General features: G+C 42.5%; 1 protein-coding gene across 4 annotated transcripts in view; it reads left to right on the top strand.

The window, feature by feature from the left end:
• Positions 1–12,768, top strand: part of GATAD2A (GATA zinc finger domain containing 2A) — a 93,195-nt gene that overhangs the window by 52,713 nt on the left and 27,714 nt on the right. The window lies entirely within an intron of this gene.

Genomic DNA, 12,768 nt, shown 5'->3' with positions numbered 1-12,768 from the left:
CAGTGGAACTTCAGGCCCGGTTTGCTTTGGCATTTCAGAAGCTGAGGGGCAAACAGGATTGGATAGTGTTCTTGTACTCAAGGGGTGGGAAACTATGGGCCCTTTATGACTTGTGGACTACAGTTCCCAGAATTCGTTGAAATCCATAAGTCATAAAGGGCCCATAGTTCCCCATCTCTGTTGTACCTGGAAAGTTTCCTAGGAGTTTCTGACTGGTTGTTCTGACCAAAGTGCTGTCCTTGGTCTCCCAAATATCTAATTAAAAATTGGTCTGCAAGGCCAATAGCCAATGAGATTGTTTCAACCTAAGATTCTCTGATAAAATAGAAAAAAAAATACTAATAGCATTAGTAAATTATTCAAATTCAAGTAGTAAATAGTAAATAATTCAAGCAATGAGGAAATATTACTTGTATTAATTACCCTGAATAGTTGCCGTTGCAAATCTCTTCCTTGCCTCTCCCCCATCCCCCAAAATTAATTTGTGCATTAACTGGATTCCATTGCATGGTAAGCCTGCTCATTTTAGGAGTCACAGGTAGTCCTCAACTTACTATCACAGCTTGGACCAGCATTCTGTTACTAAGCAAGAGGGTTGTTAATCAAATCGCACCCAGTTTAAAAATCTTATTTGCCATGGTTTTTAAGCGAAAACACTGCCGTTAAGTGAATCAATGGTTATTAAGGAAATCTGGCTTCCCCTCCATTGACTTGTCAGAGGTCAGCTGGGAAAGGGCTCAAATTGCAATCATGTTACCTCAGCTCACTGCAACCATCATAAATATATACCAGTTACCAAAGGCCCAGACTTTGACCACAAAACCGTGGGGTTGCTGCTACAGTCATAAGTGCGAGGACCAGACATAAATAACTTTTTTCAGTGTTTTTTCACAAATTCAGACGCTTGGCTACTGGTTCATAGTTATGACGGTTGCAGTGTCCTGGAGTCACCTTTTGCCACCTTCTGACAAGCAAAGTCAATGGGGAAGCCAGATTCACTTAACAACCGTGTTACTAATTTCAGAACTGCAGTGATTCACTTAATTGTGGCAAGAAAAGTCGTAAAATGGGGCAAAGCTCACTTAACAACTGACTAGCTTAGCAGAAATTTTGAGCTCAATTGTGGTCATACGTCAAGGACTACCTGTATATTGCTCAGAGCTGAGAGAGATACATAATACCGTTTAGTTATTTAATCAATCAATCAATCAATCAATTAATCCTGTCTTTATTATTTTTATCGTTACCTCAAGGTGGCAGCTAATCTCTCTTCCTCATGTTTTCCCCACAACAACAATCCTGTGAGGTGAATTAGGCTGAGAGAGAGTCACAGCCTTCATGTGGACTCAGCCGGACTAGAATTCACAGTTTCCTACTTTCCAGACTGTTGCTTTAACCACTAGGCCAAAGTGGTTCTCTATATAGCATCTCTGTGGATTGGAAATTTACAATTTGGTGTAAAATAACAAAAAGTTTTATAAGATGGAGTTACCTGGAGAGCCAAGTAACACTTGATTCCAACTCACCTGAGTGATTTGGACCCTAAACTCTCTGGCAGAAATTTTGAAGACAAACTGACTATGACTGTTGAGAAAGGAATGGTGTCTTGAACTTCTTGGCAAAACAATGGAATTTAAATGAAGATTAATTAATTAATTAATTAATAGACACTGACATACTCAGTGAGAAATTTCACTCAATGCACTGAGCAGAAAATAAAACAATACAGGTAGTCCTCGACTTATGACCACAATTGAACCCAAAATTTCTGTGACTAAATGAGACATTTGGTAAAGTGAGTTTTGCCTCACTTTACGACCTTTCTTGCCACAGTTGTTAAGTGAATCACTGCAGTTGTTACATTATTAACACAGTTGTTGAGTGAAACTGGGTTGAATTTGCTTGTTAAAAAGTTGCAAATAGTAAATCACATGACCCCGGGACACTGTAACCGTCATAAATATGAGTCAGTTGCCAAGCATATGAATTTTGATCATGTGACCGAGGGGATGTTGCAATGGTCATAAGTATGAAAAACGGTCATAAGTCACTCTTTTCAATGCCGTTGTAATTTTGAACAGTCATTAAATGAACTGTTGTAAGTTGAGGACTACCTGTACCCCCCAAAATAAGACCCCCTCCCCGATAATAAGCCCAATTGGGCTTTTGAACGCATGGCAATAAGGCCAAGCGCTTATTTCAGGGTTCAAAAAAATATAAGACAGGGTCTTATTTTCGGGGAAACACGGTATTTTGAGGAGAGGTGAGAGAGTTACAATTGGACATGTGTGATACATAGAGAGTGAGCATTTTTGGCCATTCAGAAACAAAAAACATCTATTTCTAAAGTAATATTGAGTATTGGGAGATGCCTGTATTGTTTGGACAGTTGTTGGTGAGCGATTTTTCATCAAGCAAAGTAAAGGAATGCCAAAGATATTTTATATTTTGCTAGGGGTAAAAAAAAATAGTAATTCATACTAACTCTGAAAGACTGCGAAGAGTGTTAATAACTTGATGTAGGCCACTGTCCTCTATGGCAGTGATGGCTAACCTTTTCCGGACCGAGTGCCCAAAGCGTGCATGCCCGAATACGCCCCCCCAAACCCCCCAAATGCAATGCTCGTGCGGCCCTCCACATGTGCCCCATGCGCATGCGGCTCCCCGCACCCACGCATGCGTCCCCCCGCGTGCGCCCCACACATGTGCAGCAGAGACCCGATGACCCGCTGGCTGGCGGGATGCGCATGCGCAGCAGAGCTGAACTGGGGTGACGGCTCGCATGCCCACAGAGAGGGCACTGCGTGCCACCTGTGGCATGCAAGCCATAGATTCACCATCATGGCTCTATGCTTTCTGTTAGGCTTTACCATGTCACAAAGGCCCACGGTGGCCCCCGTATGGTAAGGCATTTGATAGTGTGCCCACTGGGCCTTAAATTTTACCTGTCCCCTCCCCCTTCACGCCAGCACCTGCTGACACTTCAGTTTCTAGCAGGGGTGTTGCATGTTGCAACCACCAACCTTTCTATAACACTTTTGATGGACTTCCCTTGTGGCTGTGTTTCGCGGCAATCTAATGAGCAAGGAGCCATTCTGGCTGGGAACTGAACGAACTGCAGTCCCAGCACATTTAAAGTGGGGAAGGCGATGCTGGGGATTCGGTTGGAAATTTCCGAGACACAAAAGGTGCATTCCCTTGAGCAGTGCTGAGGCCTGTAGGCCTCTGCCAAGTAATCTATTCACATGTAATGTTGCCCAAAGAGTGGGAACTTTTCAGGGGCCATACTGCCCAATTATAAAATAATGATCAAGGATATAGATAATCCTCGACTTATGACCACAGTTGGGTTCATAATTTCCTGTGGGAAATGACCAAACTAAGTCCAAGGGAAGGGCCAAACGCGTCATAAGTCACGGAGTCCCTTTGCACCCGCAAGAGATCTTAAGTCCAGCCCACCTTGAATGACTTGTCTTATCTTTCCCCCATTTCTCTTAACGGTCAGTTGGCCAGATTCTCTCTTTTTTAAAAAAATCATATTTTATTAATTTTTAAACCAACAAAAAACAAAAACATAAATACAAAAATGAAAATTTTTGTGCAGAACTGTGACCTTTTACACGACATATCGCTACTAAGTTCTTATACTCTGTGCACTTCATTTCATCAAATTCTATTATATCTGAATCTATTTTATTTTTCTGTTTTCAATCCATTTGTACTATTTCTCCCACGATATATAATACTCCCAAGTCTGTCATTCCTTTCAATTCCAATGTTAGTTTGTCCATTTCAGCGCAATCAAAGATTTTTTTTTTAATTATTAGGTCATCGGAGGGCATCTTTGCATTCTTCTAACATTGCGCAAAGGCCAATCTTGCTGCGGTTGGTTGGCCAGATTCTTATAGAGAGTTTAAGGTTGCAATAAATCTTTATATATTCATTTGAACTGCCTTAATCTCCTGATTTCCCAGGCGTTTGACATTTCCATTGCTTAAGCAAAGTGGTGGTTAAGTGAGTCGCATCCAATTTTACCACCTTTTGGCCATAGTCATTAAGCTCTATAACTCTAGTTGTTAAGTGAATCACACATTCTTTAAATGAATCTGGCTTTCCTCTTTTGTCAGAAGCCAGCTGGGAAGGGTGCAAACGGCAATGATAATGAACCTGGGACATTGCAACCGTCGTAAATACATACTGAGTTTTGATCACATGACTGTGAGGAATGCTGCAACGGTTGTAAGTGTGAGGACCAGGATATAAGTCACTTTTTTCCAATGCCATAAACTTTGAACGGTGACTAAATAAATGGGTATATGTGTCAAGGGCTATCTGTATAGCTGCCTTTCTTTCAACATTTAACCTCGGAATAAAAGTGTCGATGCAGATTTTGTACTGATGGGAGGGGGTGGAGGACAATGAGCTCTGACTGGGGCATTGGTTTTATGAATCGTACATGAGTTCATGCCACTTTAGGTCCTGTTACCCTAAAACGGCCTTCTAAAATATCTCACACTAGCCAGTCCGTGTTTGACAGTCAGAATTTTAAATAATTCCATTGGAATTAAAAATGGGGATAGTTGGTCAACCTGCTTTTCTGGGTAGTCAGGTTATGCTGATGAAGCACATATATATATATATAGTGTGTGTGTGTGTGCTTGTGTGTGTGTGTATGTGTTTGTATCATTCCACCCCACCCTCCAGCTACTTTTCATTATGCACAATTTTATCTTGTGCTGGATATGCCTGATTTTTGAAGGAAGGGAAACACGGCAGAGTGGCGTTTTCTTTTTTTCTTTTTTTTCTTTTTCTTTTGCTTCCTGTTTGCAAATAAGTTATCTTCTTCCTCTTTTTGTTTATTTGAAAGGGAGGTGTTCAGATTTTTCCTCAGATGTTCTGGTGGGTGCACAGAAAGTTTTCGCAAGTTTTCCAAGTGACCCACATTTTCCAGGGGTCTTTTACATTGTAAATACGTAAGGAGCCTGTGTACTACTAGTATATGGTGAGGAACCCCCCAGATTTGGAGACCAGGTAGCTCTGAATACCAGTTTGTGGGAATTTGTTGCCTTCAAGTCCTACTTCTTTTCTTTTTCTGAGAGATCTGGGTAGCCAGGGTGGAAAGCAGGAAGTGTTGCAAAATGGACCTGCACTCTTATCGGAAAGAACGGCTGCTTAGACTTTTAAGGTGATGCTGAACATACAATTCAGTTTCTTGATAACCTTTTCTTTGAGAAAGTTGCCAAGATATATTTGAAACTGTGTGGGCACCATTTGATGAAATTTCTGAGGCAAAATGCTGTTTGTATTACTGGTTCAACAACTTGAGTCTTTTTCTCTTCCCCCCACCCCACCCCGCCTCACTTATTTCTCTTGTTTCTCTTAAGATTCAGTCAAGGGAAGGAAAATCCATAGTTCTAAAAGTAGCTAAACTACAGTTCCCAACAACTTTAGCTTCCATGGCCAGAGATGAGATATAACTCAGCAATATCCATTTTTTTTTAAAAATTTTGTAGTCATGTTTGGCTTGAAAGGGTTGCTAATGAACGTAGACCTTACATAGCAACCACAATTTGGGACCAGCAACTCCGTCTCTCTACCTGCCAGAGTCACGAAGTGGAAAGTCATGGGAGCACGACAGATTTATGACCTTGCTTCCGCTTTGGTCATTAACCAAAACGATCTGGTCACTAAGTGGAAAATCATATAACTACAACTTCTTGATTCTGCCTTCCGTGATTAACTTTGCTTGTCGCAAGCTGGGTGTGAAGCAGGGGTGAAATCCAGCAGGTTCTGACAGGTTCTGGAGAACCGGTAGCGGAAATTTTGAGTAGTTCGGAGAACTGGCAAATACCACCTCCGGCTGGCCCCAGAATGGGTCGGGAATGGAGATTTTGCAATATCCTTCCCCCTGGAGTGGGGAGGGAATGGGGATTTTGCAGTATCCTTCCCCCAGGAGTGGGGAGGGAATGGGGATTTTGCAATATCCTTCCCATGGAATGGGGTGTGAATGGGGATTTTGCAGTATCCTTCCCCTGCCACCCCCACCAAGCCACGCCCATAGAACCAGTAGTAAAAAAAATTGATTTCCACCACTGGTGTGAAGTATGCATATGATGATAATGTGATTGAGACATGGGACTCCACAATGGTCATAAATGCGAGGATTAGTCGCAAAATTGTTTTTATAGCACCAACGTAGCTTCAAATTGTGACTGCACAAGGCAGTTGGTAAGCAAGGACTACTTGCATTGGTACTCCTTGAGTTATCCCCCACAACTGAGCCCAAAATTTCTGTTGCTGAGTAAAACATTTGTTTAAGTGAGTTTGCCCCATTTTGCAACTTTTCTTGCCACGGTTGTTAAGTGAATCAATGTATTGGTTAAGTTAGTAATATGGTGGTTAAGTGAATCTGGATTCCCCGTTGAGTTTGATCACGTGACACTGCGACCGTCATAAATATGAACCACTTGCCAAGCATCTGAATTTTGATCACGTAACCATGGGGATGCTGCAATGGCCGTAAGTGTGAAAAACGGCCACAAGTCCCTTTTTTCAGAGTCGTTACTTTGAACGGTCACTAACTGAACTGTTGCACGTGGAGGACTGCCTGCACTCAAATATTGGCAATCTCTGAGGACGAAGATAAAAAGTTTTCTAGTGATTGGTAATAAGCAGCTCTGCAGAGGCTCCTCCCCAGGAAAAAAAAAAAAACCACCAGCATAAATTATGCAATATAGCTGATTATCATGCTAAGTTAGCATGAAATATTGGTTGCAACATCCAGCTGGGTGCAAGATTTTAATTCACTCCATATCTACATATCCTAACTGACTGGCTTGCATGTGCCAGGATATGGGGCTAGTTTTACCACTTCTTATGCCCCGAAGTCACTATCATTCCAAAGTGGCAAGGCAGGGCTTCGTTGCGACTCTTTGTTCTGGCGAGTTGAGTCAGGCAAATTAAAATAACAGCAAGGAGGAGGAGCGTCACTTCAGCTGCTCCCTGAATCAGAGTGGACATCTTGCTGAGACCTGGCCCCAGACAATGCAGACCCACCCTTCAAGCTAAGCATTCATTGATGATTCTTCTAGTGTTCCAGCAGACACAAGTCAGATGATCCCCGGGTTTTTTTTTTAATTATTTATTTATTTATTAATTATTAATTTTATTTCTATACCGCCCTTTTCCCGAAGGACTCAGGGCGGTGTACAGCCTGATTAAAAGCACAAAGACAGACAAAATTTAAAAATAATTAAAATTATTAAATAATTGGCTCAATTATAAAAACCCCAAATTTAAAATCCCATATTTAAAACCAATTAAAATCTTTACGTTAATAGCCATGGATAGCCATTTTTAACGAATAGGCCATGGATTCTGTAGCCTTCCCCCTTGTTTTATTCGGCTTCTCTCTATATGTGTGTGGGGGGGTCCATTTAACTGCTTGGTTAGAGCACAAGTTCGGCTTCACAAACGACTTCCTAGAATTATCAGATCGTCTTCTGACTGTGGTTAAGGAATCGGCTGAGGATGCAGAGAATGGGGAATCACATCCACCCTAATTTTCTCCTGGGTCAAAGGCAAGAGATCTATGAGGCCTCTTCCTTTTGTTTTTGTGTTTTTTGTTTGTTTTTTTTAGTTTGAAAGGCTCTTAACATCAACCATAGCAAAGAGCTTGGAAGGATATTATAACTATTCTTAAAAGTAATCCCGTTTCCCCGAAAATAAGACATCCTCTGATAATAAGCTCAATCAGGCTTTTGAGTGTATGCGTTAAAATAAGCCTTCCCCCGAAAATAAGCCCTCCCCGAAAATGTTTCAACTCAGAGCTGGAAATCAGGTAAGACGGCAAGAGGAGCCCCATCTTGCTCCACGCGCCCCAAAATAATCAGACCTCGCCAAAAATAAGGCCAAGCGCTTATTTCGGGGTTCAAAAAAAATATAAGACAGGGTCTTATTTTTGGGAAAACGCGGTAATAGATGCAAAGAGCTGAAACATTCTTGGTTTGTTGTTATATCTATTCTTTTTTGTGTGTGTACAACTCAAATATACATGGTGTTTCTGCCTCCTTCTCCCTCTCCCCCCCCATTGGTGTTTTGTTTTTTTTACTAAAAAAAGTGAGCAAACCTGTGACAAAAAGGTTGATAAGATATCTTTGGAAAATACAGCGATATTTTTCTTTGAGAATGCGTCATCAAGTCCATATCCATTCTTAACGATTACATAGGTAGATTTTATCCATGACGATCTGTCCCTAATTGAGGTGTCCCCATCACCACTGGGGGTTCATCACCCTTGCTGAGGGTTGTCCTTTTTCCTTCACCTTTTCAAGTAGATTCTTGTCCAGAGAGTTAGATTTTTTGCATACAGGTAGTCCTCAATGTAAGGCCATAATCAAACCCAAATATTTGGTTGCTAAGCAACGCGCTTAAAGTGACGGCCACCTCATTTTACGACTTTTTTGCCACTGTTAAATAATAATAACTTTACTGTCATTGTACGTGTATACACAGTATACCTATACAACGAAATTCACTTAACACCCAAAGACCTGGTCCAACACACATAACAATCCCCAAACACACTCTCACCAGTGGTGGGTTTCAAAAAATTTTACTGCTGTTTCCATGGGTGTGGCTTGGTGGGTGTGGCATGGCTTGGTGGGCGTGGCAGAGGAAAGATACTGCAAAATCCCCATTTCCTCCCGATCAGCTGGGACTCAGGAGGCAGAGAATAGATGGGGGTGGGGCCAGTCAGAATTTTTACTACTGGTTCTCAGAACTACTCAAAATTTCCGCTACCGGTTCTCCAGAACTGGTCAGAACCGGCCGAAACCCGCCTCTGACTCCCATCCACCACAATTCCCCACCCCAAACATCCAAAGTGAATCACTGTAGTGATTAAGTGACTCCTGTGATCATTAGGTGAATATAGCTTCCCTCAATGCCTTTGCTTGTTAGAAGTTGGCTGGGAAGGTTACGATTAGTGATCCCATGACCCGGGAACAGTGCAGTGGTCATAAATACATGCCGGTCTCCAAGGGCCTGGATCTTGGACACGTTGACCATAGGGATGCTACAACAGTCGTGAAAAATGCTCATAAGTCACTCTTTCTGTGGAGTTATAACTTCAAACAATCACTAAACAAATGGTTGTAAGGCGAGGGCTGGCTTTGCAGGTAGTCTTCAATTTACGACCACAGTTGACCCCAAAATTTATGTTGTTAAGTGAGTTTTGCCCCATTTTTACGACTTTTCCCGCCACCTTTGTTAAGTGAATCACTGCTGCTGTTAAATTAGTAACAGGGTTCTGAAGGGAATCTGGCTTCCCCCTTGACTTTGCTTGCCAGAAGGCTGCAAAAGACTGTTCTGCCTCAGCTACGGACCCCAAAGAACGCAGCACACACAAAGTCTGTACAAACCTTAGTTTACTAAATTAAATCAGTCTTTTTCAAACAAAGGCTGTTAATTAACTTTCTTAACAGCCTACAAGAATCCAAAGAATAAATAATCGTAATCTTAACTATGGTTGGCAGAAAGCCCAGAAGCAATTTGCAGGAAACTGATAAGAGAACTAAGATCAGAACGCAAAGGAGAGTGAACGAAGTTGTTCCCTGCAAATTGCCTCAGTCGTCGTCCTTCCTTAAATAGGCTAAGGGAGTGGCCAATTAGCCCCAAGCCTTACTCTCGAGGAGACTTCCTCCTGAGGAGCCACTCCTGCCTTTTGGCAGCTCTGTGTGCCCGTGCATCGAGAAGAGGCTCCTCCTCTTCGTCCTCTTCACTTATGGGAGCTTCTGGAGGTTCTGAAGGCCCTGGCTGAATCCCCACCTCTGGCACCACATCTTCTCCAGCCTCCTCATTGTCTGACTCGAGTGCTAGCTGCACAGGCTGCTGGCGCAGTACCACACCAGCCTCCTCACTGTCGGAATCAGCTACCAGCTGCACAGGCCACTGACGGGCCACAACAAAGGCCATCAGGTGACCACAGGGACACTGCAACCGTCATAAATGTGAGCCAGTCGTCAACCATCCCAATGTAAATCACATGACCATGGGGATGCTGCAGTGGTCATAAGTCATTTTTTCCCAGTGGTTTTGTAACATTGAGCGGTCACTAAGTGAACTGTTTATAAGTTGAGGACTGCCTGTAATGTGTCCAAAACAGTATAATTTGAGCCTAAAGTTACCTAAGTGACAATTTCAGGTTGATCTCTCCGGTAATCCATTTGTTTATATTTGGGGGGCTGCCCACAGGGATTCTCAAGAATCTTCTCCCAACACCAAAGCTAAAAAAAAATTGAATACTCTTCTACTTCTTCCGAGTCCAACTTTGGCTTCCTTAGAGGGTTACGGGGAATACCACAGCTTGCAATATTCTGATCTTCGTAGGTACAGGGAGTCCTTGACTTACGACCACAATGGAGCCCAACATTTCCATGGCTAAGTGAGACCGTTGTTAAGTGATTTCCCTCCCCTCCCCACATTTTACAACCTTGTCATAGCTGTTAAGTGAATCACTGCCGTTGTTAACAACAACAGTAGTAAAGTGAATCTCGCTTCCCCATTGGTTTTGCTAGTCGGAAGTTTGCCAAAGGTGATCACATGACCCCAGGACTCTGCAGTCGTCATAAATACGAGCCAGTTGCCAAGCATCTGAATTTTTATCATGAGACCATGGGGATGCTGCAACAATCAGCCGTAAGGGTGAAAAATGGTCATAAGGCAGGAGTGGGCAACTGTGGCCCTTTTACAACCTGTGGACTTCAACTCCCAGAATTCCTGAGCCAGCTTGGCTGTCTCAGGAATTCTGGGAATTGAAGTCCACAGGTTGTAAAAGGGCCACAGTTGCCCACCCCTGTCATAAGGCACAAGCCACTCTTTTCAGCGCCATTGTAACTTGCGGCCACTAAACAAAAGATTGTAAATTGAGGGCTGCCAGTATAGGCACATCATAAGGATAATATTTTTTCAAGGTCCGTGGTCTGCATGATTGCATTTCACAGGGAGAGGGTATCCTTTGATTAGGTCGCAGAGGTGGGCAACTATGGCCTCTTTTATGACTTGTGGACTTCAACTCCCAGAATTCCTGAGCTAGCATGGTTGAATTCCACAAGGCATAAAAGAGACATAGTTCCCCACCCCTGGATTAGGGAAACAATTTACAATTTTTCCTCAAAGCACTGAAGGCCACATACTCTTCTAACAATCTAAACCAGAGGTCTCCAACCTTGGCAACTTTAAGACTTGTGGACTTCAACTCCCAGAATTCCTCAGCCAGCTTTGCTGGCTGAGGAATTCTGGGAGTTGAAGTCCACAAGTCTTAAAATTGCCAAGGTTGGAGACCCTTAGTCTAAACTCAGCCAACAGGGTTAGCCATATTCTCTCTCTCAGCATCTCCATTACAGTCACGTTTGTTCGCCATTATAAATGGCCACCCAACTCACAGACAGGTGACACTCAGGCAGCTTACAAACATTAAAAAGTCACAAGCTTAAAAACAAAACAAAAAAGCGCAAAAGCTTACCTTCACCAGGCCCACTGACAAAACTACCATCTTCTGGGCCTTTCAGAAAAATAACAAAGTGAGGGCCTATTTGTGTAATATTGCCAACCGGGAGAAAAGCTTTCCCCCGCTATTTTTCTTCTTGGAAGAAGATTGTTGAGATTTATTTTGAAGAGGGAAGGTTGCTTCTGCCTCTTGATTCAAGTCATGCAGTCTCTTTTGTTGCAAAGAAAATCCAGTCCTCAATCTGGATAGCCCTATTAGTAAATAAATACAACACAGAGAGAGGAGGGGGAGGGAGAAATCAAGGGTGGGTGACTTAAGGTTATTGCATTTGATGGTTATCAGACATGTATCACAGCAGGCGATATCACTTAAGTGACTTAGGTGATCTTACCAATGTTAAATTGGGTCAGATCTGATAAGTATCTGGAAGAGAGGCCACTAGGAAATCCCAGGGCTGCTGGCTGGACTGAGAATAGAAACAAAATGTCCTCTGAGCATTTTTCTGATGTTTCAAGTGTTGCCATTTTGCCATTGCATTGATATTTTATTGTATTAGACATCCAGAGTTGTTTTAGATAAGATGGGCAACCATATAACTCTAATACATTTTTTAAAAAAAACAAACATTGAATCAGAACATATCCTGAGAAAAGATAATGGCAAACTCCTTTCATGTGCCCAAGATGGTACTTGAGCTACTTAAGATTTTATTTATTAAAATTCTATGCTGCTCACTGTCCAGTGACTCAGGATAGCCAAGGAAGCGACCTAGAATTATCCAGGTAGTCCCTAAGAGTCAAATTGGACTCAGTGAGACCTTTACCTGTATTTCCTTAACGGGGGTGTAATACAGAAAACATTCTGGGTCTGAGCATTTGTTCTGGGTCTCTAAAAGTGAAGTGAAGTGAAGTGAAGTGAAGTTCATAATCCCTCCCCCCCCCCATCAAAAATCAAAAACCTCCCCTCAAACTTTCTTCATTTCATCAGTGTTATTCGCAACAGTCTCTTTCTCCTTGGTACCTTTTAGTGTCGGGACTGTAGCTAATAACCTTTGGCCATTTCTAGAATCTGCATTCTCTGGACATTGCTGAATGCCAGGTTGCAGATTGATTTATGGTGGGATGGCCATTTCCCTCCCTCATCCTTTTTTTTTTGGTGAGCTTTGTTTTGCTACAGATCTGAGAAAAGTGTTGTCTCCTAAAAGACGTCTAGCTCCTTGAAAGTGTGTGTGTGTGTGTGTATGTGTGTGTGGTTTCTCC

This window comes from Pituophis catenifer, unplaced genomic scaffold (genome assembly GCF_029215685.1).
Source record: "Pituophis catenifer annectens isolate HBS135680 unplaced genomic scaffold, rPitCat1.0.hap2 SCAF_1, whole genome shotgun sequence".
NCBI lineage: Eukaryota > Metazoa > Chordata > Lepidosauria > Squamata > Colubridae > Pituophis > Pituophis catenifer.
The sequence above is the reverse complement of the archived record's forward strand: the minus strand, read 5'-3'. Positions and strand labels throughout refer to the sequence as shown.